The 13,142-nt window shown below is 44.7% G+C and overlaps 1 protein-coding gene across 1 annotated transcript in view; it reads right to left on the bottom strand.

Moving 5' to 3' along the window:
• Window positions 1–13,142, bottom strand: part of LOC118324080 (leucine-rich repeat-containing G-protein coupled receptor 6) — a 35,720-nt gene that overhangs the window by 21,494 nt on the left and 1,084 nt on the right. The gene's annotated exons all lie outside the window — the stretch shown is intronic.

The following is a 13,142-nucleotide window of genomic DNA, read 5'->3' as shown; positions in this document are numbered from 1 at the left end:
GGGGGGGGGGGGGGGGCATTAGTATCAAAGTATTAATCAGTTTATACTTTATCAATGTTCTTTGAAGGTACTCAGGGCATGTACAATCACAAATGTTTAGAAAGCATTTTTCACATGGCCATCAATCATCCAAAGTTGGGAGTAGTGCACAGAGAGAGGTTAGAGGGTTAGGTAGAGAGGATGGAGGACGAGAGGGAGGAGAGGGAGACGTAGAAGAGAATTTTCCCCAATGAATCATTGTTGGGCAGCTGTAATTTCCTCCTCGTCCCAGTGACTCTTTCTCTTTTCCAGATGTCTCACTCTACCTTCTCTGAGATCTGACCCCTCAGTCTCCCTCCATATCTATCTCTCTCCCCCCTCTGCCTCTCCTCTTCTTTTCTCCTTCCTCGGGTTTCTCAGGAGACCCCCTCCTTTCCCCCTTTGTTCATTGCTTTAACACAGACACACTCCATTTCCCTGTGTCTCAGACACACACTCTGACGTGAGAGGGTGTGTTGGGGGGTGAGTGTTGACGCAGCTGCGTTGCGGTCAAAGAGGGAGAGGTGCAGGATGCTCAGATACATGCATGCACACACACACACACACGTAAGTAAGTTTTTTAACACTTGGGATAGTATGAGGACAACTGATGTGTCAGCCTCTGGTAGAAAACATACATAACCCTGTGGCCCCAGTCATGTAAGGTCATCTCTTTGATAAACACAATGAAAGCAAAGAGATGTTACGTCACCCCTTCTTTGCTTTCACAGCCCTTGGGGACTTGCATGAGTCTTCAAGAGTGAGGCTTGTATGTGTGTGTGTGTATGTGTGTGTGTGTGTGTATGACACTAACCATTGCTCATAAAGCCAGACCACCGGGCTAGCAAGTGTAAACTGTGCTCTCAGAAGCCCATTGCAGTTGGGAGTTTTGACACACTGGCTGTTTGTTTGTCAAGTCAGCCAAGCTGATGGGGGGCTGGATGAATTTATCCGCAGGCACGATCTATATTCAGCTTCAGGGGCGATGTGGAAAAAACACTGCATGGCAATACTCTGGTTCACCAATTTGGGTATTTCAGTGGCCTGTCATATTTAGCAGTTGTGACAAGGCAAATTCAGTGCACAAACAGTTTTGGTGTAACATTCAGTCAGGCGCTGGGGCGTGAACTCCCACTGTCACTATTGGTGAGGAGGTGTGTCCTCGTCATGCGATGAGCTTGCAACGTTAGCTGTGTTCTTAGGTCAGATAATTATGTAGCCTTTTTACAGCCTCTGCCGACATTGAATATTTTCCTTATGAAAGCATAATAATGGCATGTTAGTTTCCCTGCGTAGGAATTTCCTGTTACAGATGCCCCCTCTTGTGAGGTCCAACAGAGAGAGCGGAGTTCAAGGCGTTACTCAGGAACGCATAAGGCGGGGGGATGCTTTTAATCAATGCCTTGATTTTCTAATTTCTTTTGTCTGTAACACAACAAAGTAAAGCATTAATCATCCAAGTTCATTAGTCACGTCATAATTACTAACTTTAAAGTACCAGTGTGTAGAATTTAGTGGCATCAACTTCAACTCGATTGACTTCAACGCCCTTGCTTCATCCTTCCGTTCCAAGCGTGTAGGAAAAACTACGTTGAAACACCCTATTTAGAGCCAGTGTTTGGTTTGTCCATTCTGGGCTACAGAAACATGGTGGTTCAACATGGCGGACTACTTTCAGTTGATTATACACAACAAAAACATATCTATAAATATTATATACCATTTCTGCCAATAGATCCTTGTAAATGTTACAGACTGGACCTTTAACTTCATTGTATGTTTTGACTAGTAGGTCCCTGTATTGTTTGTATCTTGTGTTCTGGAAGCCCACAGCATCCACAGAAGTGACATTATACACATTTATGAGAGTGGTAATGCATATTGACAGCTGGTGGTGGTAATGTGCAATAAAAGGTAGCAATGAGCCAAAAAAAGAGGAGAAGAAGGCCGCAAACCAGAGTAAATAGAGATGTCAAAACATTCAAGGACTTTGCAAATGTTTTAGGAGGTATAGTGCTTTAAGGATACCACAATGCAGTTTGTAATACAAACTCCACCACACCTAAAAATATAATACAGTGTAATTAATTACTAAATAAAATAAAATAATTCAGTTCATTTAAGCAAATTTACAATTAATAACAAACAGTGTTACTGACATGGGGTGCCTTGGGACCCCTGGTCTCCCTCTCAATAACAACAAGTACTGTGCTGATGTCATGTGAATCATGTACTTTATGTTTGTCCCATTTTTGGCTCAATCTGCTCAGGCTCCAGGCAGTAATTTGGGAATGAATACAACAAGTGTAATGCACTATGCTGCCTGATTAAAGTCAGAGGTAAATATAAGTGATAACAAAGTTGCCATGGAGATGACACAGCCTGCAGTAACAGTAAACCAATTGACATAATCAAGACTGGGTGACATCACATATAACACACAATCACCTCACGGGGCCTCATGAACAATACACATACACACCTTAATCCTATTCATTGGCTGTGTACTAATATTCTACTGAGAAAAATATGTAGCGGAACGTTCTTGGGGGATCATTAAAGTATAACAACACGCACGCACATCACCCAGCTTCTGGGGATGCGCCCACGGATGGAGACAACTCTCCATTATCTGGTCCTGATTAAAGAAGCCATAAACAAACGTTGTGTGAAGTCCATAATAGCGGCCTCACTCAGACAGAATAAACACGCAGCAATGGAGAGAGAAAATGTTTAAAAATAAAGACACACAGTGGTGAGTCATGGGGAAAGGTTGAATGCAGCTCAGCTCGGCTGTGCTCTCCAACGAGCTCATTGGGAAGCGGGAGAGAGAGAGAGACATTTCTGCTGTGCAGGCCAAGGCCTCCGCTGACAACTTGACGTATCGTTGGAAGGCGCTGCGCTATGGCTTGTTTTTAAAATCAAATAACAGCTGTGGCTTTTTTAAACCATGATAATTATGATTGATGACTACCACATGTGCATTGTGTCGGCTGGCGCAGATATTTTCAGCGCAAATAAACGGCCGCAAAAGAAATGAGAAAGAGAGCGCTTAAAGATTTTGCAGGCTCCACAGTATGGGAGTTTCACAATTAGAATTGGGGTTTCTGTGTCCCCATTTTATGGGCATCTCTAATATGTGTGTGTCAGTATCTGTGTGTGTGTGTGTGTGTGTGTGTGTTCAGTACAATATTTTTTTCCATTTATAGGTGACTGCGGTGTGTGTGGTAAGATGTCTGTCGCTCATTTTCACACTCCTATTGTTTTCCAGTGAGCCTGCAGATGTGGTGGGTAGAGTCCCTGGTTGCGCTTTCACCACATCATACATGGATGCTGCCGGGGCATGCAGATGGATTGCTGTGTGGGTCTGTGTGTTTGAGGGACAGAATGGAAGTTCATGTGGTTTCTTTTCCTTTTATTTTTTCCTGCAAGTATTCAGTAGGAGACCGTCCTGCCCTGCCTTGGCCATCGCGGCCTCAGGAAAGCTGCCTTATATTGCTTGCAGAACAACATATCTCTCAACCGACAGAGCCACACCGGTCATCTCCTCTCTTCAGATCTCGGGTCTGCTGCTGAATGACGAACTAAAGACTCCTGAGCAGTATTAGGAGCAGAGGATGCAGACATTGTGACCCATGCTCATCCCTCAACACACACACTCACCAATGTGCCTCTTAACTGTTCTTTTTATCACCCTCCACTGTGAACCTGAAGAATGACTGACAGCCCACAGTGATTCCTTTCTATTTCCCCAGAGAGGAATAAGATCTTCATGTGCGTGCATGTAATTTTGTGTGTTTAAGCACAGCGTGTGTGATGGCCAAGATTGCAGCAGTTGGAGGAGTAAAAAGAAATTGACATTTTATTATTCTTATTCCATGCATTGTTCCATGAGTTGCAGATGCACAGTGTGCTCTGATAGATCGTTTAGTGTTTCCTCTCCAAAGTGTGTGAGTGTGTGTACACTTGTGTGCATGTGAATGTAAGAGAGGAAGGCTTGGCACAGGAAGAAAGGTAAAGCACTGGATATTTGACTGCTTTATGCTGTGATTGATAGAGTAACCATGGCAAGGAGCTTGTCTTAAGGGGGGAACGGAAGCATGAAGAAGCAGAGGTACATTTCCATTCATCCGCCTTGGCCCTTTCACTCCCTCTCTCTTATGCCACTCTATCGCTCACACTCACTCTTTCTCTCCCCATCTCTGTTTCAAATTTCAACTAGAGCATGGGGTTACACAGTCCGGTAGTTACAATAATGTGATTTATCATATTTCCTCTTCACCGTCAACAGAACTACTGAAGTATGTTATCGGCTCTGTGATCAAAGGCAGCGTGTGTGTGTGGGTGTCAATGTGCCCCTAGCTCCGTTGTAGCCAATTTCAAACTGGAAGCATTTCTGACAAGAGCTGGTGATTTAGCGCAGCAAAACAACTGGCCACATCATATGAGAAACACCCCTGTTTATGTTCAGAGAAGTACACACACACACACCCACGCTATATCCACAGGCACTCATACAAACTCCAGGCTCCGGGTGGCTTTTGTGCGGTGGGTGATGGACCACCCTGGCGACTGAATGTACCCTCAGAAAGATGTGACAGATGCGATCAGCAGTCAGGTGTCTGTTTCTATCATCAATGGTGAAACGTGTCAGTCAGACAAAGCTGTGGTGGGGCGGGGGTGGGGGGGGCAGGCTGAGGAGAGATGACTTGATACATTTCATTTTGAAGAATTCTTATTGTCTCAGAAAAAAACAACAACTTGTATGGAAAAGTTTCTGGCCTGTTGCTCAAGCATAAAATTGCATGCAGGTACAGTACATAACAAAGCAGCAAAAGCATGTAAACAAATAGGCTTACATTGTTGCCCTTGAGAGGGATGTTTTTCATGGCTCTCTCTCTCTTACACACACACACACACACACACACAAAATAACTTCGCTAGAGCCATACCCTGAGGTCTTCCCTCTCACTTCCTCTTCTGCTCTCTCTCTCTCTCTCTCTCTCTCTTTCTCTTTCTTCTTGCCTCCCTGCCAATCCCTTTCTCCCTTGCTCAGGTGGAGACTCTTACCAAACAAACAGCCAATAATGGCGGTAAGCTCTACACCTTTGAAGGCGGCTTATCTATGAGGAACATTAGAGTAATAGATCTTTAGTGGAAATCAACAACCAGAGCCTTGCCCAGGGGGCAGGAGTTCTGCATTAGTGGTGCTTGAGCCACACCTTGGCTGTCTTTTACTGTAACTGTGACAGTAATGTCTTCAGTTGGATTCAGGCAGTCTGATCCTCTCCGCTTAGTTCTTTGAAACGGTTAAGGCCACGATGAAAGGGGATCTTTTATTGCACACAATGCAACTGGTAGTCAATGCTTGGGCGCCGCCTTAAAGAGGGCCTAAATGGTTGTGTGCATTAGTGTGTGTGTGTGTGTGTGTGTGTGCTGTGTAACAGAGAGAGAGAGAGAGACCAGAATGTGTGTGTACGAGGGTGAGGTCTAAGTGTGTTAGCTTTTTTCTATCTGAATAGACTGACTGCTTTGGCATTCAGTTTCTCTTGCGGTCACACATGAGCTTGCACACACATACACACACACAGAGGCATGCACACACACACACAAAGAGTCAGGAAGGAGGGTACAATGCTGTCCTCCCCTCCTCCTTCCTCTAAAGATGTGTTTTTTTTTTCTCCCTCTCTCCCAGACTTCCTGGGAGGGGTACACTGCCCTTTGTGTCCGAAGGCACTCTCTCTTTATCTTTCCCTCTCTTATTCTCTCATTCTCTCATTCACTCGGCACAAAGAGCGAGGGAGAGGGCGAGGAGAAGTCTTTCACCTGGACAAGGAGGGCCACGGGGAGGACTCGGCTACAAAAGAGCAGAGAAACAGAGAGGGAGGGAGGAGGAGAAAAGAGGAGATAACAAGACAGAAAAGAGAGATGCGTGTGTATGTTTGTGTTCCCATGTTTTGTGCTCTTTTCCGCTTGCTGCGGTTTAGGGGAGAATGACAGGCGGATGTCTGGGTGGAGAGAGCGGCTGTTTAGTCTGAGGCCATGTCATGGGAAACATATTCATGCCCTCTGGGACTTATTCATACCCCGGTATACCGCACACACACATACACACGTGCACGTACACACTCTATGTCCGCTCCTTGTCCTCCCACACACACACCCTGTCATGAGACAGAGGGGAGGGGGGTGAAAGGTCAAGCACTTCAGTAATGGAACAGGAAGTGTTGGAACAGTCGGCACTACACAACATACAACTGCCTCCAACATGTGGACAGGACTGACAGGCAGCTGTTGTGGGTAGGACATAGCTTTGGAAGGCAGAAAGGCATTTATAGCCCTGCCCATAGTCCATTAATCTGTTGTTTTGGCATGTAAATTTTGTCTGACTTTCATATATGTTCGTTACATGACATGTGCCAGAGGGCATTTTTCATTTCTCACTAAATCAAAGCAGTTTATGCCACATGAAGGAAATGTTTCATGAGCGCAGGACAAACACACGCCACTGAAATCTGTTGAAATAATAGCAAAGATGTGTGGAAAATGGTTACAAATTTCACCACTTTTCCACACATCCTGAAAAGGTATCTCTTACAGAGAGGTGTTCTTTCCTGCACAAGGATTCGAGGAAGATTCTCAGCAGTGGATACAACAGTAAATGAAACCCGATGAGTATTAGTGTCAGGCTCTATTATGACTTCATTTGGTTGAATGGCAGAAACAGGAGGACACTGGATCTAGTTAGAAGACTGCTCAAATCCACTCCTGGCTCGCTCCTCCTTTACTGCTGCACTCACAGAACTATGATCCGCTCATCTGCTCCATATATTTAACAGTACCCATGGATAACATCTAGACCTGAACTTAGATCAGCACTTGATGAAATCTTACCCCATACCAATGAGGACATGTGGCTGCTGTTGGTTTAAAGAGATTTGGTTTGGCCTCTTGCCATGCATGTAAAAAGTCCAGATTTCCTCTTTTGCTCATTCTCAGACATGTAATAGAGATGTGAGTAAGTCTGGCTGCAGTTGCAGAGGCTCTGCAGTGGCAGAATTCCCTCCAGCCTCCCTTAATGGCAGATGGAAAATACACCTGTGAAGTCCAGTCTTAGCTAGAATTATACTTGCCTTATGCCATCATAGTGACCTGCCGGCTGTTTCTGCATTCAGTTAACCTACCCCTATGAAATTAAGATTTCTTCCCATTTTTTCTCTCCCTGCTTCATTCATCTCTCCACCTTCTGTTTTCTACATCCTCACTTTCTGGACATTCCTGTGCAGTGCCCCCATTGGGCTATGCTATGTGTGCGTGTGTTTGCCCTGGGGTGTGTGCACATGTGTGCGACATTTAAGTGTGTCTGTGATTGCTTCTTTGTTCTCTTTACCTAACTCCCGTCCCAGTGGTCCATTCTCCCAACCTAATCCCTGCTAGCATCGCTGTATCAGCATTGCTCTGCGGGATGCTTTGATGCTGCACAGGGGGATTGGATAGGGCATTAACCATCATTAAGTCAGTATGTGCACGTGAGTGTGTGTGTGTGTGTGTGTGTGTGTGCGTGTGTGTGTGCAAGCATGTGTGTACAGACATCCATGCTTGAGCAATGTGTTTTCTTGTCTGTAATGTGCACGTGGGGGTTTTGTAGGTACGTGTATGTGTGTGTACGCTGTTGGAAAGGGCATTAAGTATCATTAGCTCTTACTAGTCATCACCTGCACACTGCCAGCCCCACATGAGCCACTTTAGTCGGCAGGCCTGGCCAGCGATCACACAGATAGGCAGACAGAGAGAGACAGACCCATGTTGAGGTACAGGGGGAACTTGGAGAGCTATGTCCTACATGCACAGCTTTCAACACTCATGTAAACAGTCTCCTGTATGTCTAGACCTCACTTTGTGTTTTATTCAAAACAAATCTAGGGATTTATTGTGTTTGTTTGGAATATTAAAGATGGGTGGAACTGAGTAATACAAAAATCTGATTTTAAAAATACCACAGGACAAACATTGTCTTCTCCTCTCTCTCTCTATTACCAAAAATGTTTTCTGAGCTGCTTTCATCACAAAACTCATAGCACTAAACTTAAGTGCTTTACAGAGCAGAGAAAAGAAAATAATGGAAGAGACGGACAAGTTGAGACGCAAACTATACAAACCATAAAATATAAAGAGAAAGCTAAAGAAAACAAGAGAATAATTAATCATTTTTGCACTCAACTGTCTTCTCTAAGACTTTGTGAGCTAAAGTTCAGATCTAAAATTTGGAGCAACAGCAAAAGAGGATCTTCGTTCTTGTAGCAGGAAACCAAACAACTTTTGGATGTGTGGAGACATCAAATCCTACATTTGGTTTAAAACAAAAAGTGTGGTATTTTTCTGGTGAAGATGACAGCTCGCAAAGTCACAGGTCATGAATGCACATGTTTATAGGGTCCACACATATGCATGTACACGCACTAGAACAGTTAGGGACATTTGTCGTGGCCTGGCCCAGGATTAGACAATGCCCTCTCTGTAGTGGAAAAGAGAGGGCTAGTGCACTTGCACAGATTCATGCACACACACACTAACACTCACACTCACACACAAACATTCCCATAGATTCCCAGGGTTGGAGAAGGGCTGAATAGGAATCTGGGCCATGCAGGAATTCTGAATCCTGACAATCAGAAGAAACCCTTCACCCCTCAACCACACGTCACAGGGAGCACATTCCTAACCCCCATGTCATACTTGCGTCACGCTGCTATCACATGAAACATACAGATTTACATATTGTCACAGGTCTAACCCCGACAAATACCAGCCACTGTTGTTCCACATGCAAGCTCATGTGCACATGCACTCCAAACACATTACCCACTTTACTTCCCTGATCTCCAGCTCCTCCACCCTAGTCCCCTTCAAGATCTTGTGTCGTGATTGCTTTCTACTTTTTTCTAAAGGACAGGATATGGAGCGGTAGAGCACACTATGGCCTCTGTGTCTTCTCTGCCTGCCACTCCCGAGGGAATTGTCATTGTTTCCATTGTTGTCCTCTACCTGCCTACCTGCCGTCTGTCCCTGAGCGACATTTAAAAGCCTCCCAGGTTGCTCTCAGGAAACCACAAACCACTGCACTATCCAGTGCTAACTGCCTATCCCTTCTCTCCAACACCCTTCTGACATAAATATCACTTTTGTAGCAGTGGCTTTTTCTGCTGGTGCTCACAGCAGGGCCTCCAGGGAATCTAGGAGAGAGCTGAGGAATTGACGCTTTAAGGCAAACACTTCAAGTTTGCGGAAAGGAAGGAAGGAACAAAGGAGTAAAGGAAGAGCGGGCAGACTAAGGGAAGCAATGAAATTCCTCTATATGCAACTTTTTAAGCACAACAGATTAACTATGATGACATTTGTCATTTTTGTCTTCCTCTGTATATTCAGAGGTGTGTAACTCTCTTCTCCAACTCTGATCACAGCTGATAGTTAGTTGGCTTGTAGCCAAAGCACATCACACCATAGCACATACACGCGCACAGAAACATACACACACATCTTGAAAATATTTACACTATTCAGCTCTGGTACACACCGTTCACTTTGCTCACTCTGTTTCCCTGGGCTATATGCATTCATTTTAATTATCTAAAAGGCACATTGCACATCAGTGATCATACATTTACACTTAGTGCTGCATAAATAGCTCCAACACCTGCTCCACACACATTCAGGCACTTAATGTATGGATTCTTGTGGAGGCCAGAGGAAACAGGTGAGGAAAGGAGAATAGGTGAGGGAGGAAGGATAGAGAGAGAGAGCAAGGGAGGGGAGTGCTGTTCAGGCGGGGGGCTACCATAGACGTCTGGAGCCAGGACATTGATGCTGGAGCTGATAGCTGCTGTATAGAGGACCCTCCACTGACAGTACACACTCACACAAACATACTATTTTTGTCCATTTTTCCCCTCAAATCCTCCTCCCCCTCCACCCCTTACAGTTTCTCTGTCTCTCTCTCTCTCTCTCTCAGACATGATGTTTACAGTGTGACCCCCGGTCGCTCATGATAGGAATCATTCCATCAACATAATGGCTAAATGACACGCACACGACTGTTACAGTCACGGTCACCATACAGGGACAGGATGTTGTCTCCTGCATGTGTATGTACAGTATTTGTGTGTGTGTGTGTGTGTACTGGTATGTATTTGTATGCCTGCTTAACCTACACTTAGTCTTCTGAAATCCAAAATTTCTCTGTCACCAATTTCTAATCCTCTCCTTTCTCTTTGACAGTTTTCACCCATTTTCCTCATCCTCTGTCTCTCCATTTTTCTTACACTCTTGCTTCACCTCTACTGGCTAGAAAAAAAAATTCCCTCAGCAGTCTGGGTGGTCTTCACACACACACATGCACACACACGCACTCACTCACACACTTCTTGGTTTTCATCTGTCTGGTAATGCGCTAGCTGTGGTTTCCTGGCCTCGGCCAAAACACCGTTAGAAGTTCACCGCACTCACCGCTACCACAAAGCATCACCTAATCGCTGCTCAACTCCAGTCACAGACCAGCCCCGGACCCACATACAATGCACACACACTCTTTTCTTTTTACACACACATGCACACACCGAAGACCGCTGAAGGAAGATGGAAGATGTGTGAACATTTATAAGCACCTGACAACCTCAGAAACAGTCTATCTACATATATATTACACCAGCGACATCATAAAGAAATATTTGCTTTAAATACGTCTATCAAGGGGACAGCTGACTAATTAATTTGCTCCCAGCTCACATTTGTGACAGACCAGCTACCTGTCCTGTCACTGTGAAGCCACTTCTCATGACAAGTTACCTCTCATGCAGCTACACATAAAACAGCACCGGCCCCCTGATGCACGTACTGTACAGTGTTCTCAAACTTAACAGACATAAACACACATGTACGCACACCCACGCAGACACACACCCTTGGGCACTGTCTTTCCTCTCTAATCTGATATCAAAGAGAAGGTCTTTCAAAGCGTCTCACATGACAGCTCATTTCATACGTTTCCCACAGAAACGATTATTGTCATAAATCTTTACCCACTCTGCTCTGAATTGCTCGGAGCATCTTCTGAGTTGAATTCCTTTGCAGAGTCAACCTGCATTCCCCTCCATGTTGTAATGCAGCTGTTTTTATTGATTAGCCCATTATGTTTCCACCTATATGCAGTAGGGTCATCCAAATGTGCAAACAAACACTAGAAAATAGAGTGAATCATGCATAGCCTGGATTGCCCTCACGGCCACTATAGCACGTACAGTTGCGCTCACTTTGAAGAGCTCTCCGATGACACGGGTGAATGATGTCATATACTTTCACAGCGTTGTGTGGATGTGGTTTGTAATGTGGACTGTTTCCAAGCAAATCCCTGTGACCTCGGCAGTCTACAGTGTGTGCTGGGAGGCTAATCCAGCCTCCACAGCACAGCGGGGCGTGCTGGACAATTCGACAGATCCTGGTGAGGATTGGACCGACTCTCCGCTGTTGTAACCTTTTATACTCCAGGACGAAATGAGAAACTGTAGCCTGCTGTGCTGTGCTCTGGGTTATGTCTGTGTGTGCATGTGGGCAGGGTTAGGAAGGGGAGGCTGTTTGTGTTTGAGGATTTTTATCAGCGAGGCAAAAAAGAAATCTGTAATTCTCTATCTTATATCTTAATTTGTTGCGGCATCTCTCCTGATGTCCCACATTCCGTTCTTCTCCCCACTGCAGTCCTGCACTGTGTGTGTGGGCGTGTGCGGTTGGTCGCTGAGTTTATTTATCTTATTCTAAATCAGCCCTCAAACTCACTAATTGGTCCAGTTCCACTGTTAGGTAACGAGGGGAAATGAACAATTACTCTTGTGTTTGTAGGGAATGATGTGTGTGTGTGTGTGTGTGTGTGTGTATGGCTGTGGAAGAGCAGTTAAGAGCAGTATAGACTTTCAAAGAGGGAGCCTCAGGTCATCACTGTTTTTATTTTAGAGGAGGACTGAGGGGCTTAACACTCTCCCTCTCAGATTCATCCCTCTTTGTCTGTGACTATATGTGAGTTTGCTGGCTTAGTTGTGTGACGAGCCAACCCCCTGATGTTCTCATAGGTAGAGTGATTCCTGGATGGAGTTGGAGACCATATTTCACCTCCATAAACCCTACATGTGTTTTAACTTTCAAAGGAACACAGTGAAATCTGGCCGTCGCAGGCTCCCATGACAGCCAAAGAGTCGGGCATCAGTCAAGCAGAATTGTCTTTCATGTGTATCTTTTAGAGTCGTTTGCTACAGTGACTGTTGATCTTTCCTCACTCCCTCTGAATTCTGTCCATCCACTCTTGTAATACTTGCAGAGCCCCCAGTGAGCAACTGCTCTATCACACCCTGTTTCCTGGATTTGACTTCTATCACTTCAATATCAGTTATCACAAAGTGTCTCTAATCTGTCCTCAGAGGCTTACGCAGTGAAGCAATTTGTAAGATCTGGCTGTAAGCCACAGCAGGGTGGTGCAAGAAACTGCTCAGATCTCCTGTCTTTTTCATAATACAAGAATTAATTCCTGGTGGGCTTAATTCCTCCATCTCATCAAGGTGAACATTCTTGATGAGTAATGTTAATGATCATGTTTTTAATTGTATTTACAGTTTGTGTCACTTCTCCAGCCAGCCTTTCAAACACATACTGTGACAATGGATTTGAATGATATTTAAAAATGTTGTTAACTTTTCTTCAGTGTTTGCAAATTCAGTCCTTCAAAGAGGCAGTTTTGTCAGGTTATTAAGCAAAAGAAAATAGAAAATTACGTATTTATTTTATGGGTTTTGGCGTTATAGAAGTGTGAGATACAGATGAGTGGCATAAAACTGGTCATTAAATCTTACACACATTTAGACATCTGTGTTCAAACACTTCCTTATTCAAACACATGCTTGTGTCATGTGCTTGTAGCTTGCACATGCACATGCACGTATATACACACAAACACACTTGCATGCATGCACACCAAGGCATATATACACACACCCTCTCACGCTGGGTCTCCAGTTGGCACTTAGAAACCTGACACTGAAAGAAGTGGTCCAGTAATTTTGCCATAGTGGTCAAGGCACACACAC

This window comes from Morone saxatilis, unplaced genomic scaffold (genome assembly GCF_004916995.1).
Source record: "Morone saxatilis isolate NCDOM2014 unplaced genomic scaffold, NCSU_SB_2.0 Contig15, whole genome shotgun sequence".
NCBI classification, from domain to species: domain Eukaryota; kingdom Metazoa; phylum Chordata; class Actinopteri; family Moronidae; genus Morone; species Morone saxatilis.
This window is presented reverse-complemented; position numbering and strand designations above follow the sequence as displayed.